Source organism: Monodon monoceros, unplaced genomic scaffold (assembly GCF_005190385.1).
Source record: "Monodon monoceros isolate NGI ecotype Baffin Bay Population unplaced genomic scaffold, NGI_Narwhal_1 Super_Scaffold_4, whole genome shotgun sequence".
NCBI lineage: Eukaryota > Metazoa > Chordata > Mammalia > Artiodactyla > Monodontidae > Monodon > Monodon monoceros.
This window is the reverse complement of record NW_021703781.1, coordinates 68,428,568-68,438,296: the sequence shown is the minus strand read 5'-3', so window position 1 is coordinate 68,438,296 and position 9,729 is coordinate 68,428,568.

Here is a 9,729-nt window from a genome sequence, read left to right as displayed (position 1 = left end):
GCACACAGGGAGTTGGGCAGCGCCTCTCTCGGACCCTGCACTCAGGGTCTTTGCACTGCTGTGCTCCCCTGTTCTGGGCCACGTCCCCCTGGCAGCCCTACCCCTACCCGGCTCCCTGCCCGCATGGGGCTGTGACTTACTGTGTGGCCCCAGAGCTTCCACCTGCAGCCCAGCAGGTTGGCCATGGCCTTTTATAACCAGACTTTATCCTTTGGATTCCTCAGAAGAGGACGGGGGTGGGGGATAGATAGGGCTCTGTACATGCCAGGTTTGAACCTAGGTTATCATAAATACATAAAGCCAGCTCAGCTGGGGAGCAGGGCTGTTTATAAAGTGAGATTTGAGGAAAGGGAAACTGACTTTATAGGATGGCAAAGGGCTCTGTTAATCTGAATTTACAGGTACAGTTGCCAAAAGATCGTGTTCCCCAGGTGATAAGAGGGAAGCTCCAAGCTGTAGTGCCACCCACTCAAAATCCTCTTGGAAACAGGAAGCCCAAACTCATCTCATTGCCCTGCAGACACTGGCAGAGCCGTGCAGGAGTGGGCAGTCCGAAGCATCTGTTTATGAAGACAGCCCTTGGTTACTGTGGGGGTGAGGTGGGTGGAGAGCATCCTTCCAAAGATGCTGGACAGAGTTGTAAAAACCCTTCTGGTGGAGGCACTCAAAAGAGTCAAATAAACACTGCTCAGATACAGCTTTGTTGGGAAACAATATAGTTTATGACCCGGGGATAAGAAAGATGGAAGTGTTTGCTTTCCTTCAGGGCTGAGGGGTGAAAGCCAGGTGCTGCCCAGCTGTTTTTAAAATTGACATATGATTTAGATGCTCGAAAGTGTATAAATCTTAAGTTGAAAACTTGAGTACAGTTTAATGAGTTTTGACAAATGTATACGCCTGTGTATACGCCCCAGATCGAAAAGCATTTCTAGCAGCCAGAAGTATCTCTGATGATCCCTGTACCACCACCCGCACAACCATGCTCCGACTTCCATCACCATAGATTAGTTTGGTCTCTTCTGGGATTGCATATAAGTGGAATTATACAGTATGTGCTGGTTAGAGTCTTGCTTCTTTCACACAACACGGTTTTGAGATTCGTCCATGTTGTTCCATGTATCAGTAGTTGGTTCCTCTTTATCGCTGTGTTATATGGTACATTTCTGTGTGAATCTATCACAGTTGGTGTATCCATTCTGCCTTGGTGGACACTCGGGTTCTTTCTAGTTTGGGACTGTTATGGACGATGCTGCTGGGAACTTTCTAGTCTAGTACCTGTCTTTTGTTAGACCTGCACTCGTTTCTCTCAGGTTTGTCCCCAGAGGTAGCATTGCCGGGTCCTGGGGTGTGTGCGTGCTTAACTTTAGGAGCTGCTGCCAAGCACTTTCCCACAGCGACTGCACCTGCATGAACTCCTGTTGGCAGCTGGGTGAGTGTTCCAGTTGCTCCGTATTCTACTCCTGCCCTTCAATCAATCCCAGAAGCACTAAGGTTGCCAGCAATTTCCGGAGGGTTTCAAGTGTAGAAAATGGCTTCTTTTTTGTGTGAACTTCCCTTCTGAGAACTCTGAGGCTGGAGGTGAGCAGGGTGGTGCTGAGGGAAGCCCAGGAATGAACTTCCTTATCTCAAGTGGGCTTAAGAAAAGTCAAGCTTTGTGGAACTGGTAAAGTGATAATGAACCTGAGTGGGGTCACCTATACCTCAATGACCCCAAAGCCCAATGTTGCCACCCCACAGCTCCTGGAGGTGTCCTGCAGCTGAGGAAGGAGGTTAGTCCAAGGCCTGACACTCATGCTCATCAGGACCCTACTGAGGAGCCTGGAATGGTGGTATGAGGCTGAATGGAAGCCCGGGACCCATGACACGGGGCCGGTGGCTGTCCACCACTCCTGGGAAAACATCCAAACTCCTCACCAGGGTGCAGCGTTACCTGGACCATGCCTCTCTCCCCTCCTTCCCCTTGAGTCTCACTCATTGAACTCCAGGCACATGGGCTGTGTGTGGTCTGTTGAAAGTGCCCATCTTGGAGTCTTTGCATACTCTGTTTATTCTTCCTGGAACGCACTGCCCTCAGTCTTTCTCTGCCTAAACTGAAGTTATCGCTCAGGGCTCAGCTTAAATGTGACACCTTCAAAGAAGCCTTCTCCAGTGCCCGTGGAGAAACCAGACCTTCCTTTACATCTCTTATCATGTTCCTTAGCTTTTTCTTCCGCGGAATGTATCCCAATTGGTAATTATATTTCAGTGATTATTTGTTTAGACCTTGCTTTGGTGGCAGGGTCAAGGTCTGTACAATCATTTATGTGTCACCAGAGCTTAGGACAGTGCCTGACAGGTACTAGGTGATCACTAAACATTTGCTGGATGAAAGGATGAGACATTGGAAGCTAGTGGTGAGCTGGATAACATCCGGATCTCTGCTGCCTTCTCCTCCCTGCTCCGTGCCCCGTAAGCTGTCTCTATGGACAGCCTCCCTGCACTACTTGCCCTCGGCCTTCTGGTTGGGTTCGGTCAATGGGAAGGAGGTGGGAGGAGGGAGAGGTCGGGGTATTTCTTCCCCAGGCTCCCTCCCTTCCGTGCCGTGGTCGGGTGATGGCTGCACTTCTCTCCTGACAGCTGCAGCCCCTCTCAAGCAGCTCTTCCCCTGGCCCCAGCTCCTTCCAGACTCTCATGACAGCTTCCTCCCTCCAAGCTTCAGATTCCAGGGAAGTTAGAGCTCCCAGCTGCTGCTACATCCCTGGTGATTTAGTACTCCTAGTGGATTCCCTTAACCCTGTCCATAGTTCTGTAAACAGTCCCTTGGATAAGCCCTTGGACTGGGCCATCTTTTGTCACTGGGGCCCCGGCAGGTGCGTCTAGCCACTGGACATCCCCTGAGAGAGGTTGGTCGTGGTGGTTCAGAGGCCTGTGGTCCATCTGGTGGGTTAGCTGGGCCTTGGGCACCACCCTTTCCTGGCTCTATATTCCTAATGAGGACATTTCCATCCTCGTTAGGAAAGGGTTTGGATTGTGTAGTTGTCTGGTTTCACCACCCATCCTAATAGCAGCCAAGCCTTTCTGTGACTTGTCTTTTTTTTTTTTTTTTTGGTGGAGTACGCGGGCCTCTCACTGCTGTGGCCTCTCCCGTTGCGGAGCACAGGCTCCGGACGCGCAGGCTCAGCGGCCATGGCTCACGGGCCCAGCCGCTCCGTGGCATGTGGGATCTTCCTGGACCGGGGCACGAACCCGTGTCCCCTGCATCGGCCGGTGGACTCTCAACCACTGCGCCACCAGGGAAGCCCTGATTGTCATTTTTGACAAAGATTTAGTGAGACACTTTCAGATAATCTGTGGTTCCCATTGTCTATGCTCTCCTGGCTCCAGCTACAGACTGGTCAAGGAATCTGGGAAAACTTCTCACCTGAGGTCAGTGGTGTTTCATCTGGTCAACAGTCACCTGGGAGGGCAGAGCTGGAAAGAAAGGGGAGGGTTATAGTTCATTTAGGCAAGAAGCGATTCTTGTTATTTCCAGGTCACCAGGCTCTGTTCTAAATGCCAAGGGCAGGTCGTGGTCACCCCTGTCCTCAAGGGACCCACTGAGGCAGATTTGCTCAATATGAGGAAAAGCTTTCTAAAGGTTAGAATCTCTGGGAAGTAGGATAGGCCGTTGCTGGTGGGGCATGACCCCTGCCTTACTTGGATGACATAGTGACTGAGTAGACATGGACAGAAGCCAAGCATCAGATGAGGGGTGACTTAAGCGATGTACTTCTAAGGTCGTTTTCGAATCTGGGATCCCACAGGAAATTTTGGAAACTGCAACCTAGAGAAAGGACTCACCTTTCAATTCAAGCAAGAGTCACCCTGAAGGAGCACAGCATCTAAACCCCTCTTTCAAAGTGGATAAGGAGTCATCCAAGAGGTGACAATATCTAAGATAATGAGAAATAAGCTGAACAAACACCTCTCGGGGGATACAATCTCTGGAAGAGGTGTTGAGGGCGTGAGAGAGCTGAATATCAGAGGAGAAATAGGTGGTGTTGGTTCAAAAGGTGTCTTGAGAGAAAATGGTAGCCATCAAATCGTAGCTCCTAGAGCGCCTTTTTTATTCCCATTCTACAGCCGAGGCAACAGAGGCCCTGAAAGTAAGGGGCTTAGTTGGGGTGAATGGAGGAGGAGGCCTTGATTTTAGGCACCACCTCCTACTATGCAACTGCTCTCTCCTTCTGAAGGCCTCAGTTTGCTGCCCTGTAAATGGGGGGAATCTCAGTGGATTTAGGAACACTGTTCCTGCACCAAGCTGACCCCACGGGGCTGGGCACCCCTGCCACAGTCACCAGTGGCTGGGGGCAGACCCACTGGGTGCTCTCAAGCAGTCCCGAGCCTGCCTGGTCTCTGTGACAGGTGACCCAAGGCAGGGGCCCATGCCGCTTCCCAGTTGGCTGCCCATGGCAGGGACAGCTCAGTTCCTCCTTCCTCTCTGGGGACCTGAGGTTCTGAGGTCCTGCCAGCTGTCTGCCCTGGGAGGGAAGGGAAGGCCAGCACCTGTGGGAAAAGTCATTCACTGGCCACATGTAGGCAAGTGGCAGGGTCAGAGCCTGGGGAGCCCTGCCAGCTGGCGCAGCCGTTGCCCGGGGGAGGGGGGGGCTTGGGTTCTCCTTTGCCTGCACCCTGAGGCCTACTGAGACCTGTTCATTCCTTACCTTCATCACCTCTTTTATCTGTTCCCTCCCCTCCCCTCTCCCTGCCCTTGCCCTCGAGGGGCTGGCATCACGTCTCTCTAGGGCACCACATTAGCCTCCCCCAGAGTTTCCTCCCAGTTCTAATCCTGTGGGTGGCTCCTTGACACCCTCAGATGCGTGTTTCACATGTTTGTTCACTCTTTTGTGTTCATTTTTATGCGGCCAGAGCGTGTTGGATGCTCTTCCAGCCTTGAGGGTGTAACAGGGAGGGAACAGAGTATCCTACTGCCCTGCCCTCATGGAATTGATGGTCCCTTGGGGCACAGACACTGATTGCCTAAAAGAAATACAATTTCAACTGATTGAACAAGCTAACAAGGAACAGCACACTGAAGAGGGCTTGTACCAGGGCTACGTAATTTGGGCTTTAACTAAAGAGAATAGTTTGCGGGTATCCGGTGGAGAGGGATCCAGTTTAAGTGGAGTCCAAGCTCCTAAGCCGGACATGCGAGGTTGGCCACTGTTATAGGTTGCGTTGTGTTCTTTGCAAAAAGATATGATGGAGTCCTAAACCCTAGGACTTCAGAACATGACCTTTTGGAGTTACGGTTTCTACAGAGGTAAAATGAGGCCATTCGAGTGGGTCCTAATCCAGTATGACTGGTATCCTGATAAAAAGGGGAACTTTGGATACAGAGACATGCACAGAGGGAGAAGGCCACGTGAACATGAACGAAGAGATTTGGGTGATACTTCTACAAGCCAAGAAATGGCAAAGATCACCAGCAACCACCAAAAGGAGAGAGGCACGGACAGGGTCTCCCTCACAGCTGCCGAAAGGACTCGAACCTATGACAGCTTGGTCCTGGGCTCTCCAGCCTCCAAAATTGTGAGATCATAAGTTTCTATTGTTTAAGCCACGCCGTATGTGGTACTTTGTTATGGCAGTCCGAGAAAATTAACATGGCCACCACGTGGCCTCGCCCAGCTTCATTTCTGCTCTTCCCTGATGCCTTCCCACCCTACAAGTGCTTAGGTGGAAGGACACACAGTTCTGGAATATACCTGTTCTTTTCCTCTCCTGAGCTTTTGCACCTGTGGGTTCCGCTGCCAGGGATGTCAGTTGTATCTCCCCACTGAGAAGCCCCCTGGGGTCCCCGCTCCCACCCCGCCAAGGCTCGTTCCTCCCCCACCCCTCCCTGCTCCTCTCTGGCCACATTTGCTCTTCCGTTCCGGGTCCCAAAGCCAACTCTCTGCTCTCAAAGCCTGTGACACTGGACATGTCTTCCACATTTTCAGTCCCAGACCATACTCTCCAAGGTTTCTCAGACCTGAGTAAATAGAAGGACACCATCCTCACTAAAAATTTTCACCCGCCCCCTGGACGTTCCCATTAACATCATTTCATTGCACATCAATTTAGGAAACAAAATTCTTACCGCAAATTACCACAACAAAGAGAAAACCTTGTCTCTGTAACTGACTAAAAAAAAATAGGTTATCATCTAGGTGAAAACACAGAATTAATAAATTCCCTTGGAGAATGAGGAATAAGTTCACTTGGAAGCCTGGGATGAGAAGACTCGCCTTTAGAGGATTCAGGAAATACTGTTTCCTGGGGGAGCTTCACCCAGCTGCATGGGGAGAAGTACCCGAGGGCTTTTTTAAAAGGCCTGTACATGGGATTGCTCTTGAATTGGTCAGGGTGGGGCCTGGGACAAGCCCCCTCCCCCCACATCTTTTTTTTAAGCTCCCAGTTGATTCTGGTTTGCAGGCTGGTTGGTGCAACCCTGGCACTCCTGGAGCTGCCTCAGCTAGTCCCGTGAGCCCTTGGATGCCCAGGTTCCTGCACCTTGGGGTGAGCATGCAGGGCCTGAGTTGGGTGGGTCTGAAGCCCATCCTAACAAGCACTGCTTTGCGTGCCTGCTGCCTTCTGGTAGCTTTGAGTCTGGGGTCAGGCTGTGGCCATACTCCCTAAGGAGCCTCCCTCATCTTACAGCTCCCTGACTTAAGGATGGAGCCTTCTGTTCCATTTTACAGATGAGAAAGCTGAGACCCAGAGAGGTGGAAAGTCCTTGCCCAAGGTCACCAGACTTGACTAGAGCCCTGACTGCTGGCTCAGTGCCTTTTCCTATTGCTTCCAACCAGACTGAATGTCCCTCTGAGCTTTATGTTTACAAACTGACTATGAATGGGGTGTATTTTCATTGTTCCAAAGGCCGTATTCATATGCGTTCTGAAAAATGCACCACCTCTGTTATTTAAAAAACAAAAAAGGACAAAATCTAATCAAGCTGGCCCCATGAAGCTGCTGAAATCTGGATTTCAGATCTGCCGGGGCCACATAGACACTGCAAGTGTCCCCCAGAGTAACCACGGAGAGCCCTAATCTCCCCATCCATCTCGCAGGCGGTGCGTTAAGGTCAAGGATGTGTGGGGACAGGAAGTGGAGGCTCCGTAGCCACACTGATAAGTAGCCAAGGTGTTATGATGTGATTTCTTCTGTGCTACGATTCCTACTTACCTTGTGTGAAACGTATAGGATTTAAGCTATTTAAATAGTTCAAAATAGAGTCACAGTGGCCAGTGTGATCTTCCATATTAGCTGTCTTGGAAAGTCCGCTGTAGGACTGCGAGTGTCTTAGAGTGATAAACTGAGTGGTACTTTAGATAAGAAATTTGATGGGTGACATACATCACTAGAACTGAAGGAGCAACTGATAGAGACAAGGTACCCTGGGTTAACTGTTACACCTCCTGACCCACTCCTTGAAAAGAGACACTGAGCCCAGCGACTAGAAGGCTCTCTGCTGGAGGACCCGATCCCAAGGTGCTGAGCTGTTGCAGGTTGTCGCTGCCCGAGGCCCTGTCAGAGCAGAGGGCGACTTCCCACTCATGCTTGTCTGGAGACCTGTGGCAGGACCAGGACCTCCGCTCGTGCTGAGATGCCTCCTTCCCTACTTCTTCTTGGGGTGGTTCATTTACCACCTTTCCTATTTTCCCTACTCTGACTAAGCTGTGTTGTGTGCTGTTTATGTGCAATAACCAAGTGATTCATGAATTGAATATTGGCTACGTTTCGTGTATCTCCAGCCCCGTGATTCTTACCTGGTTTTACCGCTGGCCCCTGCGACACACACGAGGTCAGTGGTGGTGATCGTGGAGCCAGCTGCTCTCTGTCTTCCTGGGAATTTTCTCAGGCTGTATATCCGATTAAAGGACTTACGCCCATTCTAGGAAAGGGACTCGGGAGGAGCCAGCAGGAGGCTGGCCCTGTTCCGGCTCGGGTCTCCATCAGCTGCCTTCCCTGTCCCTGGAGCAGGTTACATGTCCCAGGTTACCGGTGCACCTGCTGTCAAACCCAAGGTCACCCAGGTCACCCGAGGCTCAGGGCAGAGCCTCCGCTGTGTGCTTACGGTGTGGCCAGCAGATTAGGGGGCCTCGGCAACTGGTTTCTTCTGTCTGCAGTCATTTTTCAGCTTCCTCCTTGTTTTAAAATCCTTTTCTCCAAGTTATTGGCCGTATCTGTTAGTCTGGGGAGCAGGTGAGACAGGCCGTCCTTGAAGGACAGGAAGGACCCTCTCACCATGGCCGACTAGTCCCCCCCCCCCCCCCCATTATACCTGGTTCCACCCGCCACCCTCATACATCTCATCACTTCTTGCCTGGATGTCTGTGGGGGCCTCCTCCTCCTTGCTGGCCTCCCAGCCTGCAGTCTCAGTGGGTCGTCTTCCTGCAAGCCTGGGCCTAGTTCCCACGGCTCTTTGGAGCCTTCCCCATCTTAATTCTCCTTCTTCTGGGCCCCCCTGTCCTGGCATATACCTTGCTTTTTGCACCTAGTGGGCAGCATGGTGGTGTTTATTTAGGTGCCGGCCCCCTACCACCGGGCACGCCCCCAGGGGCCAAATGGAAGTCGGCTTCCCTCTCACTCCAGTGCCTGCACAAGAGGTGGTGTTTGGGAGTGTCTGCAGAAGCTCCATTCCGTTGATTGGATGTGCTGCTTGCCCGGGGCGTGGGTTCACGGCCAGCGCTGGGTCTCTCCTGCTCGGTGTGCCCCACCCCCCCTCATCACCATGGTTTGCTGAGCGCCCACCCTGTGCCCTTGACTGTGAAGGCTTTACTACAGTCGCTTGGGGAATCCTCGCCACACCCTCTGCTTTCACGGAACACTCTGGAGCCCACTAGCACTCAGGTTTGAAGCTCAGTGATAGCTTGACGTGCCACTGGGACTTAGGAACTGCCATGGTGGGTGGGTGACCAAGAGGGGAGACACTCAGGGGAGGCAGTGCCCTTCCTGGTCCCTACAACCCCCTGGGGATGATCACGGGACAGGCTGGGCCACCTTGAAGACTCCCCCCAAGGTAGGAACACCTGTGTGGGCGGGGCCACGGTGAGGTCGGCTTGGCTGGGTCTCCCCGCCCCCGCAAAGACAGAAAAGTCCTCCCTCAGCCGGGCCTGCACTGGGCACCCCCTGGACCCCTGCTCAGCGCCCGGCCCTGCCTGGGATGGTGCTTGCCCGGCAGGTGGAGAGAGGGCTCTGAGGCAGCCCCGGCCCAGGGCCAGGGGGCGCGGGAAGTCTGTCTGTGCTCTGCAAGTGTGCCCACCACAGTCTCTGGGTGCTGGAGCCCCTTAACCTCACCGAGAGCCAGAGCCCCCAGGTGGTCCCATCACCACACAATTTACCATCGCAAAGGGGCCACGTCCTAGCACGGCCTTCCATGATCTCAAGGTGATGGCAGAGTCAGGGAGGGGCCCTGGAACCAGAGTCAGGGGCCTGACCCTCAGCCCCGATGGGGCACATCCGCTCCATGTGCTGCAACAGCGAGCCCGCACGCCTGTTTCCTCACCTGCAGGATGAGGGGCAGGGCTAAAGGCTCTGCTGGGGCCCCAGCTCCACTCTCTAGTGCTGCTGTCTGTCGCCGCGCCTCGGGTGAGGAGAAGACAGTGGGCACGAGGACCAGGGAAACTGGGGGGAGCGGGGTTGGTAACTGGAGGTCAAGGGCAGGAAACCCCAATATACGGAAATGGGCAGGGCATTTTAAAATAGTCAATTGCCAAATGTCCCTCT